Here is a 27,256-nt window from a genome sequence, read left to right on the forward strand (position 1 = left end):
TCTGAGCTTATTCCATATCTGTAAAGGTAAGGAGGGGAGGGTCTTTGAGTACTCTATTCAGAGGCTGGAGTTTCTAAAGTTCTAAATGGAAAAAGATGCTTTAATAATTGAGTAGATTCATCTCAAGACCTCTTTTTCCTGAAAATAGACATTTATCTCAAATGGGTTGGTAATATGAATCTGAGTTCCACCGTAACCGTAGCATCTTACGGTATGCATGTTATGATGGAGGATCCGGTACCATTCAAGAAGAGAGCTCCAAAGGTCAGATTATTAAATAGCTCTTCTGCCACTTAACTGAAATCTAGGTATGGACCAACTCCAAAGAGGTCAGCAACAAATGTAATTTATTTGTTAGCCATTGATAAACAAGTTTTAGATTAATTTGGATCTCCAAGGAAAATTTGCATTGAAGAAAAATTCATCATAAATTTTATCAGATTTTTTGTTGGCAACTGTTCACATTTTATAGTTTCCAGGTTCAGATGTATCACTAAAGAAGCACAAAGAAAAAAATATGTCTCATTTAAAATAGTTTCAGTCCTGAGATATATTTATCTTTTCATCATAGTCCCTCATCTTATATTCCTTTGACCTCCAAAAGCCACCCAAACCACAAATTTTCTAAAGTTACTCCTGACCTACTTCTGCTTGTTCCACAGTTTATCCCTTTTGCAATTTAATGACATCATTTCGTGGCCCTACGGTCAGTGGCCCTGAGCTGAGGAAAATGACTAATTCATGTGGTGAAAGGGTAAATACCAAAAGATTCAGACTAATTCCATCGAGAGCAAAATTCACCAGACACAAGGAGAATGCATAATTAACAGGAAAAGTTTACTTTCTCCAAGTATCGTGAAAACTTAGACATACAAACTTATAAAACGTAAGAAATGCTAAGACGCTTATTGCCTATATCAATGTAGGTTTTCTTACAAAAATAATTTCAGGACACGTTCCTTCCTCAATTGTTATTTTAAAAATTTTTATCAGTTGCCACCAAGATTAAGGTTAAATGAGATTATATATGGAAAGCTGTTAGCACAACTCTGGCACTTTAGAACCCCTGTCTACCCTTGAGCTTTGACACTGAGTTAAGGACTGTCATGAATTATAGTCACATCATATCATCTGATTCTTATGTCCTTTAAAACAGGTGTTATCACTATTGCATTTTCCTAATAAGGAAACTGAGGCTCAGAGAAGCAGAATATGTGCCCACCGTCACACAGCCAGGGAATGGCAGAGCTAGGGTTCTCATCTAAGTCTCCTACGATTCATTCTTTTAACTACCCCTGCTGTGTTTGTAAATCCATGGTGAATCTGAAGGAAAAGGAAAGTGGATTGTGGTTTCTTGAAAACTTGGAAATGTTCAGTGAGTATTATGCCAAGGGGGGGGGGAAGCATTTTTCTCTTTTTAAATGGCCTTGTTAGAAATTACTGATGCTACTGGATATGCACGTGTGACACCTGATGTCCACACGCCGCCAGCATACCTCATGATCTTGCATTGGACCGGATAGTCTTGGGTCTTCCCAGTGATGTGGTTGAGAGGGGGAAGAGAAGTCACTATCAAAAATGTTGGTTCCTTGTCATTGAGAAGTAAAATTTACCAAAGATCTTGGATAGCAATCACCACTGGCCTTGACTGGGGATCGCATCCGTAAGAGGATCCATCTGTGCTGTCTCCTCAAGGGGGGGGGGGTCATATTTATCTCCAGAGAATTTGACATAAGCCATTTGTCAGCCGTGGTCACACGTGCTTGCTGTTGCCACGCTTTATCCTTTTAGTCAAAGCAGTAATTCCTTGTTTTGAGAGAGCAACTGTGGGGTGCCAGGTGTTGATATTTTAGAAACAAACAGCAGTAGGGACAGCTGTGGTGGTAGATTTCGATTTTTGCAGCCAAGCTGCTGACAGCATAGTATGCCCAATGAAATTAAAGAGTTGCAGATGTGAAGTCTTTGCATCTCCACAATAACGTATGATTTGTGTGACCTTTCTCCGAGGGACTCCCTCTGGAATTTACCTTGATTCTGTAGCAGGGAGCTTCAAAGAGTGGCTCACTGAGGCGCTTCCACCTCCTGAACGCTGTCGAAGATCCTTCCGATTTCCCCATGCGGAGGCCCTCCGCCATTGTGCCTGCTCTCATCATTATCATTCATCAATATGCCCACTGGCGTGTCAATTCAAATTCAATGTGACATTTGCTTCCACTTTCCTTTGTGGGTCAATGTCCTTCTGAGCCTCACAACTGCTGGCTATGGCATAATTATTACAGCTTTGGCTCATAATCGTTTGTAGGTTCTGATTTAATTACGAGGATAATTCAAAGAGGTTTTTATGGAATCTTTTGTTTCTCAGGTAAAAGCAGCACAGAGCTAACATAAATCAGTCCTCCAGATTCTACAATAGGTAGTTAAATCAGAGCCTCAAATAAAATGAAATTTCGGTTCACCGTAGGAGTTGTAGGACATTGCTTTGATATTTTATTAGTAGTTCAGTCTAATGGTTTTAGGAAATGCTGTGTTCACATTGGTACTTGATTTGAGAATCTTATGAAAGCCATGCACCTCTTCTCAGAAAAAGATGCAAATACGCTCAAAGTTTTGTATATATTTTCAGGTTTTCGTGGTTCCAGAGACAGCTTTATAATGAATGCTCTAGATCTGTGCTAAGGGATCTTTTTGTGATAAAAATGTTCTCTATCTGTACTGTCCAATATGGCAGCCGCTAGCTACATGTGGCTTCGAGTAGTTGAAATACAGCAGGTGCAAAAATTTTGAATCAATTCAATTTAAAGAGTCACATGTGGCTAGTGGCTACCATACGGGACGGCTATCCCTGCATAAGCAGTCATTCCCCATTTCCCCCAGTCTTCTCTAGCCTTAGGTAATGATTTACTTTTTTCACCATTGATTTGTCTATTCTGGACATTGTATGTAAATGGAATTATACAGTACGTGATCTTTTGTTATTGGCTTCTTTAGATCATTCTTCAAGTCGTTCTTTGTAATTCTGTTAAGGTCTATCCATGATGTAGTATCGGTGATACTAATCATGACGTATCCGTACGTCACACCTTTATATTGGTGTTGAATAACATTCTCTTATATGAATAGACCACATTTGTTTATCCATTTACCAGCTGACCGACATTTGAGGTGTTTCCACTTCTTGCTCTATGAATAATGCTGCCATGAACTATTCATGACAAGTATTTGGGTGGGTGTATATTTTAATTCTTGATAGGTACCGAGAAGTGGAATTGCTAAGCTTTATGGTAACTCCATCTATAACATTTTCAGGAACTGCAAAACTGTTTTACTAAGTAGCTATACCATTTTATACTCCCACCAACAAAGTATGAAGGGTACAATTTCTCCACATCCTCAGCAAAACTTATTGTAGCCTCCTAGTAAGGATGAAATAGTACCTTACTGCAGTTTCGGTTTGTATCTCCTTAATAGCTAATGATGCTGATCATCTTTCCATGTGCTTATTGGCCAATTGCATATCTTCTTGGGGAAAATATTTGGTCAAGTCCTTTGGCCATTTTTTGATTGAGTTGCCCTTTTGCTGTTGAATTGTATGAGTTCTTTACATATTCTGGACAAGTACCTGATTAAAAAAATTTGTAAATATATTCTTTCATTTTCTGGATTGTCTTCTCACTTTCTAATAGTGTCCTTTGAAGCATAAAAGTTTTTAATTTTAATAAAGTCCAGTTCATCTTTTTTTATTTTTTATTTTTTTAGCAATTGTGATTTTGGTGTCATATCAAAAAGGAAAAAATGTTGTCTGATACAAGGTCATGATTTACTATGTTTTCTTCTAAAGTTTTATAGAATTAGCTCTTTTACTCCAGTCTATGATCCATTTTGAGTTCATTTTTATGTGCACTGTGAGGAAGGGGTCCAAATTCATTTTTTTTTTTTTCGGATGTGGATATCTCTTTGTACCAGTTCCCTTTTTTGAGAAGACTATTTTTATTTTCCTGTTGACTCTCTTGTCAAAAGCCACTTTATCATTAATATAAGGGTTTATTTCTGGATTCTCAGTTCTTTTCTATTGATCTCTCTTAGGCTGGTACAACAATACTGTAGATTTTAATGAGTTTTGATATTGGAAGTATAACTTCTACAGCTCTGCTCTTCTAGACTGTTCTGACTATTTTTTATCTTTTTCATTTCCTTATGGATTTTAGGGTGAATCTGTCAATTTCTGTAAAGACAAATTCAGCTGGTATTTTCATAGAAATTTATTCTATCTGAAGATCAATTTGGGGAGTATTGCCACCTTAACAGTATTAAGTCTTCTGATCCATGAACAAGAATTCTAGATCCCCAAATATATTCCATTGAAATTCTTCTCCAGCAATCCTTTTTCACAGCTTTTATTTCATTCACTTCAAACTTTTTTATATCCTACTGCTAACATGGAATCATTTTCAAACTCTAACATTATAATGGTATTCATTATGATAATATTTTTATGACACCTCAACTTATTTTTTATTCATTTAACACTTCTTATTGTATTCCTACTATATTCCCTGCCCCTCGCTGAGCATTGCCAATTTTAATAATTTGTGTCTTTTCTCTCCCCCACTTTTTTTTCCCTTATTAGCCTAGCTAAAGGAATGTCAATTTTGTTGATCTTTTCAGAGAACCAACTTCTAGTTTCATTTTTTTTTTTGGCATTATTTTCTATTCCTTATTTCATTAATTTCTATTTCAAGCTCTCTTATTTCCTTCTTTTTGCTTGCTGTAGGTTTAGTTGGCTCTTTTCTTTCCAGTGTCTTAATATGGAAAGTTAGGTTATCGATTTGAGACCTTTTTCTCTTTAACTACTGGCATTCACAGCTATACATTTCCCTCTAAAAACTCCTTTAGCTGTGTCTCATAAGTTTGGTAGATTATTTTCCTTTTCACTTATCTCAAAGTATTTTCTAATTTCCCTTGTGACTTATTTGATCCACTGGTTAATTAGGCATATAGGTTCATTTTGGAGTGTAATTTGGTTCGAAAGATTAATTATGGAAGGTAAAAATGCAAACTTCTCAGCTGCTATGTTTTGATTTTTTAAAATGGGTCATTTGGACTCTGCAAATAAACACATTCTGTATTCATCATGTTAATTTTCATTACTACATCCTTGCACTGCTTCTCAAGCTTTCATATGGACACAAGTCACCTGGGGATTGTGCTCATACACAGATTCTGTAGGTCTCTTGTGAACCCTGAGAGTCTGCGTTTTTGACACATTCCTCAGTGCTGCCGAATCTGAAGCTGCTTGTTCGAAGAACACATTTGGAGTAGTAGGCTCTATGCAAGTGCTTGGAATGCCTTTTCCACTTACTCTTTGTGATCAGGTTCAAATGGCCCTTTCCCCCAAACTCCTGTTCTTTGTCCCCCTAGTCAGAGGTGAATATAAGCTTTCCTATAACTTCTAACACTTTCCTTATACATTTTATCTACACTTGTCCCATTCTTGTAATCATTCTGTATATACTTACATTCTTCCAAAGGACCATGTGACTAAGGAGATCAGATACTCTGTTCCTCTCATTACTTTGTCTCTGCTGTCTTGGCTTAGTGTCTGACAGCTGAGATTTGATGCTTATTAACTATCCACTAAACCAATAATGAGTTAACTCGTATTGTGTGTATACAATGCGTCAGCACAGTGTCAAATGCCTTGTAGACATCATCTCATTTAATCATCAGACCAGCCCTATTTGGAAGGTCCTATTATTATATCCATTTCACAGATGAGAACTGAAAACTTGTCTGTGTTCATGATCAGCTGTTTGGTCCTGGCTCCCTTAGAAAATTAACTCTGTCTAGTTTAACTACACTAACCAAACCTCTGAGGAACATTATTTGTGTTATATTTTATTTGTGTATACTTTGGCAGCCAGTTCAGAAAAAGAAACACAGCAAAAAAACCTTTTCCTCTTTTGCCTGCGTGGAGACAGGTCTGCAGCCACATTGATAACTGCTACTCTCACCCTGCTCTCACCTCTTCTTAATTGGCTGATGCCTTTATCTCTCATCTTGCATCCTGCCTTAGACCTCGCTCTTCCATGTTTCCTCTAAAATGTGGATTTGGTCATGTCACTGGTTGAAGTTTTCAGTGACTCATAGGTGCCCTATAACATATTATCCAAATTCACTAGATCAGCTGTAAAGTTCAGCTGTAAGTTCAGATTATAAATCCTCCTGCAAGCAATTTGTCTAGCATTTCTTCCTGCTATATACTTTATACTACAGTCCTTCTGAAATCTAGAATGACTATTCATTCTCCAAACAGAATACATTTTACTTCTTTGTGTCCTTACACAATCTCTTCCCACTGCTCTCAGTTGTTATCAGCCTGCCTCTTACCCACTCATCCTCATGACTCCGTTCCTACAAACTCTACTGGGGAATAATCTCAGTCCACCCTGAGCTTTAGGCTTCTTTGTTTTGCACTTCTTTAGGATTATGTACATAACTCCGATGCCATAGCTGCCAAATTTTATGATAATAATCTATTTCTATGTCTTCGTCACAAGGCTGTGAGCTCCCTAAGGGTAAGAAATGTCCCATCTTCATATTTCCAGCATCCACCACAGAACTTGTCACTCATCAGATATTGTTGAATCAACAAATTTGATCTAAATATAAATGGTTTGGGACTAAGACACCAATTGTTAACCTTATCTACAGAGTTCATTCACATGCATTCCCAAAGCTCTGTGTGCCCAGTTTCTGCAGTAAATATCACACCCACTTTGAATTAGTGTTGTATTGGTGCGTGGGATTGTGAGCGTCTTGAAGGGGCTGGAGCTGCAGCACTTTCATCTTTGCAGCTCTCAACTCACATAGGATATTGACTTGCACATAGAAACCATTCTGTAATTCTTTGCAGAACTGAAATGAGTTTAGGTAGCTTTTCAGGTTTTAGCTAAGTTATTATAAAGCCTCCCACCACCCTGGGGAAACAATTATCTCCAACACAGGAGTGAAGGATGTGTCGCAATGCTGTGTGATGTTTAGCACTCTCACATTTCTATGGCAGGAGAGATCTTCAGATGGGCATACTGTCTACTCTGATTGCATTGGTCAAACCTGACCCACAGAACAGCAACACAGTGTGTGTAAAAAGAGGGGACTCATTTTAGAAGGCAGAAGTCAATGGAGGAAGTAGTAATGATGTAGAGAGGGAAATATGTTTCAATTTAAGACAGTGATCCTAATTCAACCCTCTTTTTCTTTTGTTGTATCAGGAATGAATTTGTGGGTGACTATCAGAGCCTGGCTCTCTTAAATGATTTCTTCACATAACAGACTCTGGCTATCTCGCACTTATCCTTTCTTACTCACCAATCTGCAAATATTTATTGACCATCAGCTAAGCAGGAAGCACTGTGCTAGGCACCACCAGGACAGAAGATTAGGTGGAAAAAAATACAGAATCAGAAAACATTATCGGGTACTTTAAAATATCTTCAATATCAAAAGTCAAGAAAGATCATATGCAAACAGCAAGATTAATACCAGTAACTATTTTAGGCCATATGGGTTTTTAAATTCAAACTTGCCACTGGATATTACAAAATCAATGGCTGAGATAATAATTCTAATGGTTATATATTACCAACATTTGCTGCTGTAATTGAAATGAATGTACCTTCTCCTAGAATGAGGACAAATATTAATATGACCACGTCCTTGTTCACCAACCTCATCTCCTACCACACTCCTCCCCTCCTCCATACACTTCAGCAACACTGGACTTGGTTCGGAGTCTTGGACACTTTCTGCCTCCATGATAAAGTTTGCTCATACTGTTCCTTCTGCCTGGAACATTCTTATCTCCCCTCCCCCATTCATATGAGTAACCCCTATTTATCCTTCACATATCAGCTCAATGTCACTTCCTCAAAAAGTGTTACTTTCATGACCTACAGCTTATATCCTCCTCTTATACACTCTCCCAGCAATAAAGCTCTCCTTCAGGGTATTTATGGCTGTTGAAATTTTGCTTTAAAAAAAAAAAATCTCATTCTTTTTTGTTCATCTGACTGTCGCCTCTTCTAGACTACAGGCTCCATGAAAGTAGGAATATGATTTCTTTGTATTTACCAGTGGCTCCTCAGTGCTCCACAAAGTGCAGGGATGGCACTCCATATAAACGTTGTTGAATAAGTGAATAATAAAGTCAGTTGAGGTGTCATGAAAAATAAAGTACTCTAGTGATTAGTGTTATAATATTAGAGTTTAAAAATGATTCTATATTAGAGATAGATATAAAAAAGTGTGAAATGAAAGACAAAAGCTATGGAACAGGATTGTTGGAGAAAAATCTCAGATGACTATATTCAAAGATACAGATTCAGTGAGAATCTGAAAACATGAAGAATGATAGACAATTTGCCGTATATACAAAGGGAATTAATGGATAAATGTTAAGAACCTTCCCCAAAAGATGTGATGGTAAGAAAAAATATGGGCCATAGACCTTTCAAACTCTAAGCATAAGGAAGAAATAACTCAGGCAAATCTTCTTCACATTTATGGTAGAAATGTAGACTTTTCCAGGACTGAGTCAGAGAGACACAAGAGAATATAACTACTTTGGAGATCAGTCAATCAAAACTCTATCTGAATCCACCCTGGAGACTTCATCAATGTGAACTATGAACTAAGAACATAAATTATGTATCCAAGAGTGAAGCAAGAATGTGGGTATGTGGAAATGAAAAAATGTGATTACTACATCTGTCAAATTAGAATGCTATGCCAGTTGGTGATTAGCCTTAATCTTCTCTCTCTGAGAGCTCATGTTGCAAAAGATGCCAGTTGTTCAATTTGACACCACCATTTGTTTTTGGTGGACCACCTAGAATTGGGTCTTAGACTCAGTTCTGCATTGAAAGAAATAAGAAAATGGCTTTTTTCTTAGCCTCAAAGAAGCCTGTGAGCCACCATATGATATGCATGGCCAGGTGGAATACTTAAGTCCATAACCAAACTCTCTTTTATGAAAACAGCTTGTAGAAAACTCTTGGCTAGGGGTGGGGAAGGTGTTTTCCAAAGGTGACTTCCAAAATCTATAAGGACCTAGCACAGAAGAATCTCATTCCCTCTGCAATTAAGGAATCCCTTAACAGAATAGGCTTGTATTCTAATGGTCTAAGTGTTGTTTACCACTGTTTACCAACAGGAAGCAGTTCAGGGGCTTGCCATGATGCGAAGTTCCCAGGCTCATGGGAAGTGACTTGCTCTGAAAGAACATTCCAAGCTGTTTTCTCTGCCTCTGCACATCTTTATCCTCCGTTACTTCCTAATTCCTGGTACCATGTGTTTTCCTGGCTCTGTTAAGTGGTAGGCTCTTCTGCAACATGACTCCTGTGAAGAGCCCATGATTAATTATGGAAGAGACTAAAGCTTGGATAATCAATTGTGCAATGCACCTGTTCATAACCAATTTCCTGGTTGTTCTCACTCTCTTAATGGCACATGGCCAACTTCTTCAAGGCCTTTGGTAAATCTGAACATGTGGGGTCTACAAAAAGTCCTCTGGGCATAATGTTAGTGGTAACAGAGAGTTACTAGGCTTCACAATACTTAATGGAATGACAGAGAAACTCTTTTTGAGGAAAATTTGGCAATATTCACCAAGCATTAGGAAATGTTGATAACTTTTGACACAGCATTAACACTTTTCTTCTAAAAACTACTCTAAAGAAATAATCCATATACTGAGAAAAACTATATACATAAATACATGTATTGTGCATTTTTATAATAGAAAAGAAATAGAAGCAAATCCAGTGGCAAATAGAGGAATTGTCAAGTAAAATGTGGTATCTCCAGTTGTGGAAATTAAGTGGCTACCGTCAATGGCAATTACCAAGACCAGGAAGCAAAATAAAAAAAAAAAAAATTACTCATGACTAATGTAAAGTGGAAAAAAAATGGAATAAAAAGTTAAATGTAATTTAAATAAAAACTTGAAGTTAAATGTATATGTAGATTTTAAATAATAAAATGTACACATAATAAAATGCAAGTGAAAGCACATTAAATTATCCCAGGGGACTGTTTAAACTGTGGCATTGCTAGCTGTGTTAATCTCGAGCTTTATTTTCTCAATGTACAGTCTTGTGAGTGTGATTTTGTTTAAAGAGCACTTCATAGAGATGTAATTCATATACTATAAAATTTATTCTTTTCAAGTGTACAATTCAGTGGTTCTTAGCACGTTCAAAGAGTTGTGCAACCACTGCCACTATCTAATTCCAGAATATTTTCATAAGGCCCAAAGGCAACTTAGTACCCTTTTGCAGTCATTCCCCATTTTGCCCTCCTGCTAGTGCATGGCAACCACCAATCTATTTTCAGTCTATATAGATTTGCCTATTCTGGAGATGCTGTATAAATGGATTTGCACAATACAGACCTTTGTGCTTGGCTTCTTTCACTTAACATAAGGTTTTTAAGGTTCATCCTTGTTGTAGCATGTATCAACACTTAATTCCTTTATGGCTGAATAATATTTCATTATATGGATACAACAGACTTCATTTACCTATTTCTCAGCTGATGAATATTTGGGTTGTTTCTTCTTTTTGGCTACTATGAATAGTGCTGTGAACAATTAACTACAGGCGATTGTTTTTCTTTCTCATGAGTATATATTTAGGGGTAGAATTGCTAGGTCATATAGAAACTCTACGTTAAATTTTCAATGACCTACCAAACTCTATCGAAGCAGTGGCACCATTTTACAACCCCTGCCAGCAATGTGTGAAGTTTTCAACTTCTTCACATCCTTGTCAGTACGTGTTATTGTCCTTTTTATTTTAGCCATTCTAGTGGGTGTAAAGTGATATCTCATTGTCATTTTGAAATGTACTTCCTTCATGTTTAATGATGGCGAGCACTTTTTCATGTGCTTATTGTCCAGTTGCATATTTCTTTGGAGAAATGTATATATAAATCCTTTACCCATTTTGGGGCAAAGAGTACTTATTGGGTTATTCAGTTTTATTGTTGCATTGTAAGAGGCTTTTTATATTCTTGACGCAAGTCCCTTATCAGATACATGATTTGCAAATATTTTTTTCTGTTCCTTGTGTTATATTTTCACTTTCTTCGTGATGTCCTTTGAGGCTCAAATATTTTTAATTTTGATGTTGTATTTATCTATTTTTTCTTTTGTTACTTGTGTTTTTGATGCCATATCTAAGAAGCCATTGCCTGATACAAGGTCTTAAAGATTTACTCATATGTTTTTTTCCTAAAGTTCTTATAATTTTGGCTCTTAAATTTAGGTATATCGTACATTTTGATTTGATTTTTATGTCTTATGTGAGGAAGAGGTCCAACTTCATTCTTTTATATGTGGATATTCAATTGTCCCAGTACAGTTTGTTGAAAAGATTTTCTTGGCACCTTTGTCAAGAATCAACTGACCATAAATGAAAGGGCTCATTTCTGGATTTTCAAATTGTATGCCATTGATTGATATGTCTATGCTACATAACAGCATACTGTCTTGAACACTGTAGCTTTTTTGTTGTTGAGAGGCAGAGAGAAAGTGTGTGTATGAGTCGGGGTAAAGGCAGAGGGGGAGGGAGAGGGAGAAGGAGAGAGTCTCGAGCAGACTCCACCCTGAGTGTAGGGCCTGAAGCAGGGCTCCTTCTCATAATCCTGAGGTCATGACCTGAGCTGAAACCAAGAGTTAGATGCTTAATTGACTGAGCCATCCACATGCCCCAAACACTTTATAAAGTGTTTGTATAAATATTTATATTAAGTTTTTAAATTTATGAAATGTGAGTTCTTTAACTTTGATCTTTTTAAAGACTGTTTTAGCTATTCTGAGTCCTTGCATTTTAGGCAAATTTTAAAATAAGTTTAGCAATTTCTGCAGAAATAGCAGCAAAGATTTTGTTAGGGATTCCAGTCAATCTATAGATCAGTTTACCACCTAAGCAACATTAAGTCTTTTGATCCATGAACCTAGAATTTTTTTCCATTTCTTTTGATCTTTCTGAATTTCTTTGAATGATTTCTTGTAGCTTTCAGTGTACAAGTTTTATACTGCTTTTGGTAAATGTATTCCTAGACATTTTTATTCTTTTTGATTCTATTATAAATAAAACTGTTTTCTTAGTTTCATTTTTGGATTATTCATTGTTAGTGGATAGAAATACAATTAATTTTTGTATTTTGGTCTTGTTTTCTATAACCTCACTGAACTTTAATATGTGATTTTAAAATTAAAATGAACCATCTAAGAAGAAGAGAGATTTGAGACCCCATAAATCTTGCACAAAGGATGTGGGTACTCTGGGAATCATAATCTACAAGTATGCTGCCTGCTGGCATGAGAAGTAAATGGGAGCCCAGGAATCTTATTGTGCTGGCCCAATGGTACACTCAGCTAGTGTATCTAGAGTTAGTGGATAAAAAAATAATATAACTTGTGTTATGGATTGAATGTTTGTGTCCCCCTTAAAATCCATGTGTTGAAGCCCTAATCCCCAAGGTGATGGTATTTGCAAATGGTGCCTTTGGAAGGTAATTAGGTTTAGATGAGGTCATAAGGCTAGAGCCCCCATAATGGACTTAATGTCCTTATAAGAAGAGGAAGAGACCAGGTTCTCTCTCTGCATTGTGAGGAATGAGAATGACGGGGTCATAAGATGAGAAAGGGGCCAACTCCAAATGAGGAAGTTGGTCTTCACCAGACACTGAATCTTGGGCTTCCCAGCCTCCAGAAATATGAGAAATAAAATATTATTTAGCCACCCAGTCTATATTACTTTGTCATAGAAGCCAGAACTAAAAAAACTCTTAGTGTATCGTTGAAACTGTAAGAGAGGCAAATCCCCAAGTTGAAAGAATAAACAACACAGAGACCAGAGTATCAAACTGATAAGGCTACTATAGGATAAAGTATCAAATATATTGAAAATGAATTCAGGGATAAAATGAGGAGTAAAAATAAAAAGGAAAGCAGATAATACACAAAGAAACACCAAGAATATGTGAAAAATAACCCAATTAAAGACAGGAGAGTAGGTTCCTAGCAATATGGAGAGAGCAGTGGGTGGGAAGAGAGGGAAAAGCCATCTGGGCTTATGAAAATGTATCTGTTTCTCAGCAGTCATGTTTAAGTTTCAAGGTATTAAGAAACACAATGTGCTTTTTGTAAATGGCATTGTACTTAAATACTGATGCTCTTACTCCAAATAACTCAAACACCTATATTTCTTCAGCCATTAGCAATGAGTTCTATAATTAGACCATCATAATAGATCCTGGATCAGAAGTCAGAAAAGGGTAATCAGGTGTCATAGCTACTTAGTTCCTCATGCTTTGGGTATCCCATACCACCGAGAGTTCTCCCTCACCCCTTATAATGGCCCACTTTACCTCAGCTCTGAATACCACTGGCTGAAACAAATCTATTCTTACCTTGCTACTTTCTATTTTAGAAATTAAAAAAGGCAAAGATGGTGCTCTATTTTTGAATGCCTTCCTCTTTCAGAAGCTGGTACCAAGTCTCCCAACTTGGAAACCTATTCAGATTTCTAGTCCAGATATTTTCGTATTTCTACAATTGATGGAATCCTTCAACGACAGTGATCTGTGTACAGTGATTTATAACCCCTTTTGGCTATTCAGGTCTTTGTCACACATTTCAGTAAATCTAATTTTTTTTTTTTGTACTGTGAATGCTACCACTTTGTTTCTTACACCCTCTTTCCTTTCAAAGTCATTCAAGTCATTTACTTTCTGCTCCACTTAAAAAACAAAAACCAAAATGAAACAAAACACTGGCTATTCTTTAAGAAACTTGTGGTTGCTTATAAATGCATGAAACGTATTTTCCCGTTAGAGAAAACCTAAATTTCCCAAATGTTAATTACTGGACAAATCTTAAAGTTAATCCATAAACAAGATTTTCAGTATTTACATTCTCACATTATTTTTCATAGAAAAGTCCCCATAACAATTCAAATTAATGCTCCTCAGAATTGGTTTCATTATACTTTAGACGAAGACAAAATATATTCTTTCTTCTTAAAAGACGTTAAATTCCCAAAGAGTTACAATCCATACCCCTTTTTTCCGGATACTTAGTGATTTTCTTATTTTAAAAATGCACAGAAGCTAATCATGTGCCAACGATTGAGCCCTTGAGTCTTGAGTATCTTGCTATTCGGAGCTGGATTTGCTAAAAAACACTTTTGCCCATGGGGAATGGAGGCATTAGGGAGCATTTAGCAACTTGCCTCTGCTTTAAAATCATTAGAAGTCACTAAGCTTTCTACTCACAACTGAGTCTTTTCTTAATCCAAAAAGAAGTGGTCCTATTCTGTCAGAGAAGAGCCTGGGTCCTCATGAATCACTTCCTTTGTTTGGTGTCTGAATGCATCTGTTGGACCAACTGGTTTCAAACTGTAAAAATAGGAGCACCTGCATAATTACGCTAAAACAAAATGTAGTTGCTTCAATTCTCCGTTTAAAAAATAACCTGTATAAAGAACTTCCAGAATGATGGAGAATAAAAGCCTCTGAAAATCTGCTCATCTATAAAAAGCAATGAGAACACTGGCAAAAAATGTTCGAAATCAACTTTTCAGAACTCTGGAAATTAACCAAAGCCTTACAACAATTCAAGGAGCATTTATGCAAGGAGAATGGTGGATGCTCAGTAAGAACATTTCATCTCGTTTCATTCCACCCCCACCTCAGCCCAGTTCCATGGTAGCCTTGAAAACCAAAAACCTCACAAGTAAGATAGCTGTGAAAATCTGCAACATAGCAGTCACTGGAGGGGGAAAAAAGGGTTTAGAGCTCCCCCAAAGCCTCATGCATAGAGAATTTTCTTTATTTGACCTGCCTGGTAGCTCCCTAAGAATCCCCACTTGCAGAGCCCTTATTTATTGGACCTGACTCAGAGCTCGTTCAATGCAAGCAGCCTTTTCCCTGAAGCATTTGTTGAAACAATCAGTGGTAATTGTTCAAAATCACAGCTCTCTGAGGTGAAGATATCAGTTGGAGCAAACAAAAGAATGAGCAAAAAATGTAAAAGGAAATATCCATTTGGGGATTTTAAAAAGTTCCAGTAAAATTCCAGGAGATCTAGCATATCACATACTTCTGTACTTGTGCACAGAAAAGACCTCAGAAGACCCTACTGTCTCATCTCCTGTTGACCTTAAGGCTCTTCACAAACAGGAAGTGAAGGCTCAAGCAAGGCTGTACACTGCTTTCCAGAGCATTAAAGGCATGCTCCAACAAGCATACAGAGCCCCTCAGCAAAGCCTGAGGGACTTGTTTGTTTCAAGAAGTTAAGAGAATCTCTCTCTAATCACTAACTGACTACTAAGTTAACCGAGAGAAATTTCAATGGTCACACATAACAAAGAATGTAAGCTTTATGGAATTAGTCTCAAAAATTACTCAACAAACAGCAAGAGACAGGAAGAACAACAAATAGCAATAAACAAAAATTCTGAAAAGAGAGAGTTGCCATATTACATTCTTCAAAGCATCCAGTTTTCAACAAAAAATTATGAGACATATAAAGTAACAGAAAAGCATGGCTTAAACATGGGGGAAAAACAGTCACTAAAAACAGTCTCTAGGAAGTATAGTGGATTTACAAGACAAAAACTTTAAATCGGCCTGTCCAAATAAGTAAAAAACACAGTATCTAAAGAACTAAAAGAAAGTATGTGGATAATGTCTACTAAACAGAAATTATCAATAAGGAGATAGAAATGATAAAAAAAGAAACAAATAGAAAGTTTGGAGTTGGAAAATACAAGAATAAATTTTAAAATCACCAGAGAAATTCAAGAGCAGATGTGATTTAGCAGAACAAAAAATTAACAAACATGAAGTTAGGTCAACTGACATAACAAACATGAAGACAGGCCAATTGACATTACCTAGTTAAGGAAGTGAAGTAAAAAATAATGAAGAAAAATTAACAGAGTCTCAGAGACCTGCAGCATACTGCCATGTGTACCAATATATGCATAATGGGAATCCTTTAAAGAGAGATGAGAAAGAATATCTGAAGAAATAACAGCTGAAAGCCTCCCAGGTTTGATAAAGAATGTTAGTTTATACATCCTAGAAGCTCAATGTATTCTCAATAAAATAAACTCAAAGACATCCATACTTGGTACATCATGGTCTGTCAAAAGCCAATGAAGAAAGTGAAAACCATAAATTGTCAAAAGATAATGACAAAAAAATTCAAAAATAGCAAGAGAAGTGATTCATCATAAACAATTCTCAATAAGATTAATAGCTGATTTCTCATCCAAAACAATAGTCCAGAAGGCAGTGAGAAGACATACTCAAAGTGATGCAAGAAAAAGACTGTCAACCAAGAATTCTATATTTAACAAAATTATCCTTTAAAAGCAAAGAAATGAAGACATTACCATATTTTTTAAAAAGATCAGAATTCCTTGCTAATAGACCTATAAAAAATACTAAAGGGAGTACTTCAGGCTGAAAAGAAAGGATACCCGACAGCAGCTTGAACCTACATGAAGAAATAGAAAGCACCTAAATACATAGGTGAATATAGAAGATAGCCATGAATGAATTATGAAAGTGTGTTGATTGGCTTACCATGTATAAAGACAATTTGTATTACAATAATAACACAAAGGAGCAGGGAGGAAATGCTGCTGTAAAGGAGCAAAATGTTTTATGCTACTGAAATTAAATTTGTATTATTCCAAACTAGATTTTTATAAGTTAAGATGTTAATTATAATTCTCAGGGCAACCACTAAGTAAATTAAGCAAAACATATAATAAAAGAAATAAAAAATTGAAATGGCACACTAGAAAATATTTATTTAACACAAAATAAATCATTAATGGAGAAACAGTGGGGTATAAAAGGACATAAAACATATGGAGAGTAAATAACAAAATCACAGATGTAAATCGCATCATATCAGTAATGATATTAAATATAAATGGAGTAAACACTATTATCAAAAAGCAGAAACAGAAAGAATGGACAAAACATTATGATCCATCTGTATGCTGTTTATAGAAGAAAGGCTTTAGATTCAAAAAATGAACAGGTTGAAAGCAGAAGGAAGAAAAAGATACACCAAGCTAATCAAAAAACACTGTTGTGGTCATAGTATTAAATATCAGTGTTTAATATCACGCGAAAAAAATTTCATGACAAAAAATGTTACTATAGGGGCTCCTGAGCGGCTCAGTCGGTTAAGCATCTGCCTTTGGCTCAGGTCATGATCCTGGGGTCCTGGGATCAAGCCCCACATCAGGCTCCCTGCTCAGTGGGGAGCCTGCTTCTCCCTTTCCCCTCCCCCCTCCCTCCTGCTCATGCTTGTTTGAATGCTTTCTCTCTCAAATAAATAAAATCTTTTTAAAAAATGTTACTATAGACAAAGGACATTTTATAATAATAAAGTGATCAACCAATCAGCAATACATAACAATTATAAACATATATGCATCTAACAAAAGAGCCTTGAAATACATGAAACAAAAACTGACAGAACTGAAGGGAGTAATGAATAATTCCATGATAATAGTGCAGACTTAAGCTCTTCACTTCCAACAATGAATAAAACAACTAGGAAGAAGACAGAGGAAGAAAAGGAAGACTTGAACAACAGTATAAATCAAACTAGAACTGTCAGACACCACGCAACATTTCACCCAAGAACAGGAGAGAATACATTCTTCCAGAAAGCACATGAAACATTTCCAGGACTAACCATATGTTAGGCCATTAAAAAAACCTGAATAAATAAAAAAGGATTAAAATTATGTTCTCTAATCACAATGCAATGTAATTAGAAATCAATAAACCAAGGACATTTTGGAAATTCATAAATATGTGGAAATTAAACAACACAGTCTTAAATAGACAATGGTTCAAAGAGGGAATCACAGGAAAATTAGAAAATACTTTTGGAAGAACAAAACTGAGAACCCAACAATTTATGAAATTCAGACAAAGAAGTGCTTAGAAGGAGATTTATAACTGTAAACGCCTTATTAAAAGAGCAGACAAGTTTCAAATCAGTAATCTAAACTTGTATCTTAAAACAAAAAAAATTAAAAAATCAGAAGGAAGTAATAAAGATTAAAGTGGAAATTTCTGAAAAAGAGAATGGAAAAACAACAAATCAACAAAATCAAACGTTGGCTCTTTAAAATGGCAAGCAAAAATGACAAGCCTTTAGCTAGACTGACCCAAAAAAAGAGAAAAGCTCAAAATACTGTACTGGGAATAAAAAAGGGACATCACAGGTACTCTTAGAGAAATACTAGGAATTATAAAGGAATACTATGAGCAGTTTTACACCATCAGGTAACCTAGATGAATTAGGAGAATGCCTATGAAGACACACACAAACTACCAAAACTAAAACAATAAAAAGTCTGAAGAGCTACATAACAAACGAGAGAATTCATAATCGAACAATTTCATGAGAAAAACTCAGACTCAGATGCTTTACTGGTGAAATCTACCATATGTTTGAGGAAGAATGATCACTAATATTTCACAAACCGTTCCAAAAAAAAGAAGAGGAGGGAACACATCCCACTTCATTTTATGTGGCCATTATTACCCTAATACCAAAACCAGACAACGATATGACAAGAAAAGTAAACTACAGACCAACATCCCTTATAATTTAAAGATGGAAAAATCCTCAACAAAATACTAGCAAACCTAACCCAACAAGATATAAAAAGGATTATACACTGCAACAAAGTGCAGTTTATCCCCCAGGGATGGAAGATTAATTCAACATGCGAAACATCAGTGTAATACACTGTATTAATAGAATAAAGGACAACACCCACATGATCGTCTCAAGAAACGTAGGAAAATATCTGACAAAATTTCAAGATACTTTCAGGATAAAATATTGAACAAACTAGAAATAGGAGGGGATTTCCCCAGTATAATTGCTATGGCTGAAAAAACAACAGCTAACATCGTACCTAATGGTAAAAGAATACTTTTACCCTAAGATCAGGAACAAGACAAGGATGTTCATTCATAACACCTTTATTCAATATTGTACTGGAAGTTTTAGTCAGGGCAATTAAGCAAGAAAAAGAAATACAAGATAATCAAATTAAAAAAGGGAAAAGTAGGGGCGCCTGGGTGGCACAGCGGTTGGGTGTCTGCCTTCGGCTCAGGGCGTGATCCTAGCATTGTGGGATCGAGCCCCGCATCAGGCTCCTCCACTATGAGCCTGCTTCTTCCTCTCCCACTCCCCCTGCTTGTGTTCCCTCTCTCGCTGGCTGTCTCTATCTCTGTCAAAAAAAAAAAAAAAAAAAAAAAAGGAAAAGTAAAAATATCCCTACTTGCAGATCACATGATCTTATATACAGAAAATTGTAAAGAATTAAAATTTTATTAAATCTAATAAGTGAGTTATAAAGGAGGCAGAATATAAGATCAATTAAAAAATCAATTGTATTCATGTACACTAGTACTGAACAATTATAAAAAACTACATTTACATTGGCATCAAAAATAATAAAAATACTTAGGAATACATTTTTTAAAAGATTCATTTATTTTAGAGAGAGAGTGTGTAAGCAAGTGGGGGAAGGGCAGAGGGAGAGGGAGAGAGAGAGTCCTCAAGCAGGCTCCCCATAAGCATGGAGTCTGACTTGGGGTTTGATCCCAGGACCCAGACATCATGACCTGAGCTGAAAACAAGTGAGTTGCTCAACCGACTGAGCCACCCAAGCACCCCTATCCTTAGGAATAAATTTAACAAAAGAAGTGTAGTACTTAGCACTGAAAACCACAAAATATTTTTCAAAGAAATTCAAGACTTACATAAATGGAAACATATCCCATGTTCATGGATTACAAGACTTACTACTAAGATGTCAAGACAAATTCATTCTAACCCCTATCAAAATTGCAGCTGTTACCTCTGCAGAAATGGACAAAGAGGTCTTAAAGTTCATGTGGAAATGCAAGGGACCCAGAAAACCCAAACAATCTTGAAAGCAACAACAGTTTTTTTGAGGTTATGAAATGTTTTGAAATTAGTGGTCATAGTTGTACTCTGTAAACATACTTTAAAAACGACTGAATTTTACACTTTAGAAGTGTAAATTTTTTGGCATGTGAATTATATCTCAATTAAGCTGTTTTTAAGAAAACCTGTGACAGATACGGCAGGCTAAATATATTTTGATCGTGTGGAGTTTAGTTTGCTTTCCCCCTATTTCTTTCTTTCTTTTTTTTTTTTTTAAGATTTTATTTATTCATTTGAGAGGGGGGAGAAAGAGAGCGAGCACTCGAGCTCAGGAGCAGGGGGGCAGGTAGGGAAAAGCAGACTCCCTGCTGAGCAGGGAGCCTGATGTAGGACTCTATCCCAGGACCCTGGGATCATGACATGAGCCGAAGGGAAACACTTAACAGATTGAGCCACCCAGGCGCCTGCTTTCCCCCTATTTCTTTCACACTAAGAGATGTTCAAGTATTTATGCTTTACTTGGAATCTTTGACCAAGACTTGTTTTCTAGGAAATAATATTCAGTTTCTGAGTTCAGGTGTAATTAGTCAGTGCAGAGATGGGTGTTTCTAAGAATGTTTTAGTTTTGCCATCATGAGCAATATTCACTGGGTGTCATCATTTTTGCCTATGTAAATGTTCAATGAAACAATGATTTTAAGGATCTTTACAAAAATTACAAGAGGTCCTCTGATTGCCAAATGTCCAGTATATAATATGACCTTATCAGTCATATTATATACTGGAAGGTATATAATATGAAGGTCAGTATTGTTAGAAGCAGACCCTCTGTCAAGGTTTTTCACCTCTTGGTTAAAATCAAGAAAGCACATTCAAGCATCTTCATTCCTTTGTGCCAGATGTTGGTCTTTGTAAGATCAGCTCATCTGGACTCCTAAATTATGGATTGCTGACTTTCAAAATCCTGGGCTAACAAGCTTCCGAGGATAAGTAATGAAATAAATATTTCACGGTTGGAGAGCTGCAGGCCTAGATCACTAACACTAATTTCAGATTCCATTTCCCTGCTTGCTTTCTTTTTGACTTCTTAGATTAAATAGACATGAAGATGAAGAATAAAGGGAAAAAAAGCCTAAGGCTATTTGAAGAAACCAGTTATTACATATTGAAAGATTCTTTTAATGTGCCTTATGTATTTTGGAGAAATTATGGAAAGAAAAGTGTTTGGCATACCAAAATTTATAGTGGAAATAAACCAATAATCAGGAGTTAGGTATTTATTTTAGCTCTTAATCTTTAGAAAAGGTATATATATATATATAAAACCTTATGTGATAGATGCCATTGTGTCCATTTTAAGAGAAAGAAATATGAAGTTTAGGGGGAATTATTAATTAACCCAAGGTGACCAAATCAGTAAGGTTTTTCTGGGATTTGCACCAAGATGTGACCTTCTAAAGCCCATGCACTTGACCATAATCCTATATTGCCTCCTCAAATTAAAAATGGCTGCCATCCAAATAAAAATGGATAGCATTCGGTGAAGACCACTATTAAGAGGACAAAGCCAGAACACTCTTCATTTGTTTGCCTTTTCCAAATAACTATGAATACTGTGTACAATATTCTTTCAGTCCACAAATATGTATTATGTGCCCACTATGTGCTTGAAACACAGTCTTCAATACTATTTTAATTGAAGGGAAAAATGAATAGGGTGAGAAGTCAGGGGGAATTGGACTGCATCATTTCAACTATTTTGAGTGAGCACGTTAGCTGGACTTCAAGCTACGAATCTCTTTACAGATGGGTTTATGAGCAACTGTCAGACAAATACATTCATAAGCAAAATAGTAATTTCTGTATCATAACGATTTTTACATATGAATGTCCTTGTGTTCACCTGGGTTGTCACCTAACGCATGAATTGTTTTTAGCTAACTCTTAACGGACAGCTATTGGTCTTCCGATAGCTTTTTAAAGGGAGACACTAAAAAGAGGTTGATGAGAAAAATAAAAAATAAAAAGAGGCTGATAGCTTAGCCAACTCTGTGGAATAACCACTGGAAACAAACAAGGATGATTGACAGTGGTTATGTTTACCATTTTCGCTTTTCTCTCTCAATTCCTAATACGTGTAAGAGGAAAAATTCTTGGCCCCAACTTGAGCCCGAAAAGATGCGAAGTACTTTGCGGCAAAACACAGAACAGAAAGAATTTACTTGTCCTCCTTAAAACCCCTTTGCAGCTTGGAAACCCTCTCACGCACACAGGCGAAGAAATCCAGCTTTTATCTGACAGGCTGTTTAAGAAGTTTGACCTCTGGCTTCCTTTACATTGCTGGAACTTAACTTCTTCATGTAGTAAGTGTCCAGCATACTTTTTTTTTTCATGCAAATTTTCTTGTCAAAACTACAAACGGACATTTGATCAAAGGTCAGCCTTCCTTCGTATTCCTGTTCGATAAAGAAATTTCTATTTCATCTTTGGCCGTCAGGCCAGTTGGAGAACTTGTTAGCTGCCAAAGACATTACTGATGCATTTCTTCCTGGTCCTCTTCAAAGTTTCCCCGCCTCCCCTCATTTTCTTCTTTAAATCTAAAGGGTGTTTTAATTTGAATACGTTTTCACTTTTTAATGGAATACTTAAGTTAGCTGCGGAAGGAATCGGAGTTTTGCTTGTTAACTGAGGCTGAGCTGCGGGGAGAGAATATCCAGTAACTGATAGAATCATCACCCACCTTTTCTTATCAGCTGTTTCAGGTCATGGCAATCGTGAGGAACCTGTGTATAGATATGCCTGAAGAAGGTGAGTTGTTACCTACAGCCAAAAAAGGACTTTGATCTCTCCAAATACTCTTTTGTCTTTCTTTCAGAGAAGAGAAAGGAGAAGAATAAAGAAATGCTTCATTTCTATAAATACGCTATTATTCTATAGTCAACTCACACAGCAAACTCGAGTTTACGAAGAAACTGTTCAATCATTTAGGGCACGGGGGTTATCAAAGGGAAGGTTAACAACGTCATTTTACTCGATGGGCAAAATTCCACTTGAATTTTCACCAGGACTGTCTCAGCTAGTTGTAGATGGTGGAGAGCCTTGACTTCAGACGTTAAAGCAGAGCTATTGAAAAATCATATTGCAGCAGCAACGTGGTAATGATTATGGTTAAAGAGACAACACTCCTGACTAAGACACAAAACCTCAGACAAAGGAGAAATTGCTGAGCGAAAATTCGGTCAACTAAGTAACACTCTGCCATGTAGAATATGTCACTGCTTACTAACAGAACAATGACCTCTGGAAAAAGAGACTTTGAAAGGAGACAGATGGGTTTGAACCCCAGTCTTGCTACATCCTAGCTATTTATGACTAAGTGAGTTTTCTGAGAGCCAACTGGCTCATCTCTAAGACAGGGATAAAGTTCCTTGTGCAGGAGAACTCAGTAGATTCTATTCCTTTCTCTTTTACATATGTAAATATATTTACATATAGTAGATACATATAAAATAAATATACTGATAGTGTTGTGGGAAAGGTAGGTGAAAGATTTGTCTTCTTTATCCATGTAAAAAAGGGAAACCAGAGAAGTTAACTGACCTGCTTAGCATTCCAGAGCTAGGAAATGGGTCAAGCCTTCGTGCTCAGACCTTCTCTGTCTCCAAGTCAAGAATTCCTCTATTAATAGAAACTGGCACAAAAGGACTTCAAGAATTCCTATGCAATGAGGACTCGGAAACTCTTCTCCAACAGAATACCATTGTATACTCACTCAACATCCATTCTAAAAGGTTTATTCATGTAGGTGGCACTTTATAAAGCAAGCTATTATTAGTCCTGTTCAATCTCACTAATTTTGAAAATTAGCACACCAAGGAGAAACTGCTTCCCTTTAAGGAAAGAACAATGTCCTTATACTTTGTCCTCTGGATTCTAAAACCCTCTGCTTGCTGTCAAAATGCACCACCAAATGCTTTTAAAACAGATCAAAAGGGGGCACCTGGGTGGCTCAGTTGGTGAAGCATCTGCCTTCAGCTCAGGACATGATCTCAGGTGTCCTGGGATGGAGTCCCGCATCAGGCTCCCTGCTCATCAGGGAGTCTGCTTGTCCCTTCCCCTCCACTCATGCTCTCTCTCTCAAATAAGTCAACAAAATCTTAAAAAAAAATTCCCCAAAAAACAGGTCAAAAGGGTGCTCTTAGTGGGCACAACCAGTCTCAGGGCAGTGTGTCAGGCAAAGCTGACGGACCCACATCCCAGCAACCGTTGAGAGCTCAGATCCCTTATTTTTATCTTTCAAAGCTCAGAAATATAGGGGGAGCTCTGCAGTGCATACCAAAATCCCTTCCTTTGTTCTCTGCTGGCCTCACCATGCCGCCATGCCTCTCCCTGCATACCCTCATCCCTCCCACCACTTTGAGTGTCTAGCTTGCCCCTCCCACAATATGCCCTTCAGCCCGTTCTCTGTCCCGTATTATGTAAATTTACAAGGTATAATTTCCTATCTAGAGAGTGGGAAATAGGGAGAACACTACCTATAATTCTGGAATTCCCTTCCTCATGACGCAGGGGTTGATTGATACCATCCTTCTGTGCTGCCATATGCCTCAGATCTAATTTTGTGAATAAGAAGGAAAACTGCTGGGGATAGAGGCGGTTTAGGATGGGAAGGCACCCCTGAACCATCATGAGTTAGGAAGATCACTGGTGGAGAGAAGTCAGACGTTTGCTTCTGCTCAGACGTTTAGAGAGAAATTAATCAAGATACTGAAGTAATAAGACCAGAAGAAGCTGACACTGGACTAGATGGTTTTGCCAATCTAGTCTTTTTCCTTTGCTTGCTGCTCCTCCCTTGAGTGAGCCGAGGCTCCTTTTGAGTCCAGATATTCCAAAGTTGAAAGCTGTCCTCTGTCCCGTGGCTTCCCCACAGTCAACGCTTACTAGAAGGCGCTGAGCCGCACTCTGGTGGTGGGACTGGATTAGCCTGCACTTCTTCCCCCATTCGTTCCTGAGAATTAGGACCATGAGCATGTACTAGGAGGCCATGTGGTCACTGAAATTGCCCGGAGATATCTGGATTTGGTCCTCTAATCAAGGCCATTACCGTCACTCACAGGCATTCAAATGAACCAGGCTGCTTTCCTTCAGGGAGGTGATTATCTTTCTTCACTATTTTTGTTCTGTTTTTTGCAAATGGCAGAAGGGTCTGGCTACACCCAGAGCTGCTTGCAGGCTCCTAGCTAATGGGTCTTGGTGCCCCTACGCCCGTTGCTTGGCAACAACCTGAAAGGCGACACTCTGGGAACTCCAAGTCCTGCACCCGCAAGCGCACACGAGTGGAAACTACGCACCACTTCATGAACGACTAGTGGCTGTGAATTTGATGAAGAGCAACGGCATTCACCTGCCACTTCCCACTTGTGTCGTGTTAGTTGTCAGACAAGTAAGCGAAATACCTCTAAGGGGGTTCTTCTTCCTCCATCACAGGTTTATTGAGATATAACCCACATATGCAATTCATCTATTTAAAGTACAGAATTCAAAGAGGCTTTTTTTTTTTTTTTGGTCTGTTTGTTTTTTAGAATATTCACAGAGTTGTGCAAAAATCACCAGAATCAATCCTAGGGCATTTTCATCAGCCAAAGTGAAATCCTGTACCCATTTGCTCTCCATTCCTCCCTACGTCCCCAGCCCTCAGCAACCTCGAATCTACTTTCTGTGTCTATGTAGCAGCATTCTTTGAATCCTTTTTAAACCAACGAAAGAAAATCTCTCTTTCATTGCTGGGGAGTCTGGACAGTGTTAGGATGAAGGTCAGAGCTGGAGTCTCAGTGAACTACAGGAAGAGCTCCACCTCCAGGAAGACAGACCCGGATCTGACTCCTGGCTCTGGGTGTGCTGTGTGTCTTCAAATGAGTTAACCTCTCTGAATCTGCTTCTCAACTACAAAGTGGGAATGATAAGGACTCCCATCTCATGGGCTTGTTTTGAATATGAAAGGAGAATGCATAGAAAGCATTTAACTTCCAGCATTCTTGGAATCATGCGCGGGCTCATTACCTGTTAATTCACATTATCGTATTTATTCTTGTCAGTTACAAACCTCTCTGCAGAATGGGTTCCAGTTTATGTAACAACTGCTACTGCTTAACGGCTCCACAATACTTCTTTTGAAGTGACTGGAGTAGTCACTTAACAGGTCCCCTGTGAGAATGGCTTCAGAGCAGTGGAGACAGACACCACCAGACAGCGCACCACAGCAGGCTGGGGAAGGGAGGAGAGCCGGGTGCATGCAGGCTGCGAGAGCAGACTCCTCTCTTGAGAAATTGGGCAGCAGCTTAAGGGGGAGGTCTCTGTGGGATACAGAGGGTTTGCAGGACTCAGTAGACCCTGAGAAGGAACTGATGAAAGGAGTGAGATTGACAATGCCAGAGAAAGAGGGTCAAGGTCATTAGGACAAGTCAAGAGGCAAGGCCATCCTGGAAATGGACGTAACATAGGAATGACTGGATATACCTTTTTCAAAACCACAGCCCAGAAAATTAAAAACAGTAGTGCCTTATCCTGGGTTCCCTGAAAGCAGTGCTTGAGATGAAGGCTCCAACACAGGGAGCCGATTTGGGAACAGGATCCCAGTGAGCAGCAGCACAGGACAACACGAGGGAAGCAAGAAGGCACGGAACTTTATACAAGGGGCTGGTCTCCTCTACGGTGCTTCTTAATTCCACCAAGCTTTCTGAGAATCTCACAAAACACATTTCAGAACTGCCTACCTATAGGCAAAAAGGGAAACATTTATCTTTCCTCTCCCTTCTTCCCAGGTCAAAGGTGGCTCACTGGCTTATCTCCTCTACATTTCTGGGCTGAGAAACTGTGAGCGCCAAGCAGGTTCCCAAGGGGATCCCATGCTGTGGCTTCTGAGAGGCTTCGGGGCTAAAAGCGAAAGGTACAGGGCTCTGGCCCCAGTGCAGGGCTGTGCCACTGTGACCGGGAAAAGCCTGTCAGAATTGGCACAGAGCTGTCACCAAGGAGTGGCGGGGTGGAGAGTCCAGGCTGAGAGGGTATTATAGTGGGGCAAGAGATGCCCCACACGGGGAGCTATCATTACTGAATATTTATTATACGCCAAGCACCGTTCGAAACATTTGATATTAGCTCATAATCCTTGCAACTACCTTGCATTGCAAATGAGAAAATTAAGGCACCCAAACTTGAGTACCCCAC

The sequence above is a fragment of the Ailuropoda melanoleuca genome, chromosome 4 (assembly GCF_002007445.2).
Source record: "Ailuropoda melanoleuca isolate Jingjing chromosome 4, ASM200744v2, whole genome shotgun sequence".
NCBI lineage: Eukaryota > Metazoa > Chordata > Mammalia > Carnivora > Ursidae > Ailuropoda > Ailuropoda melanoleuca.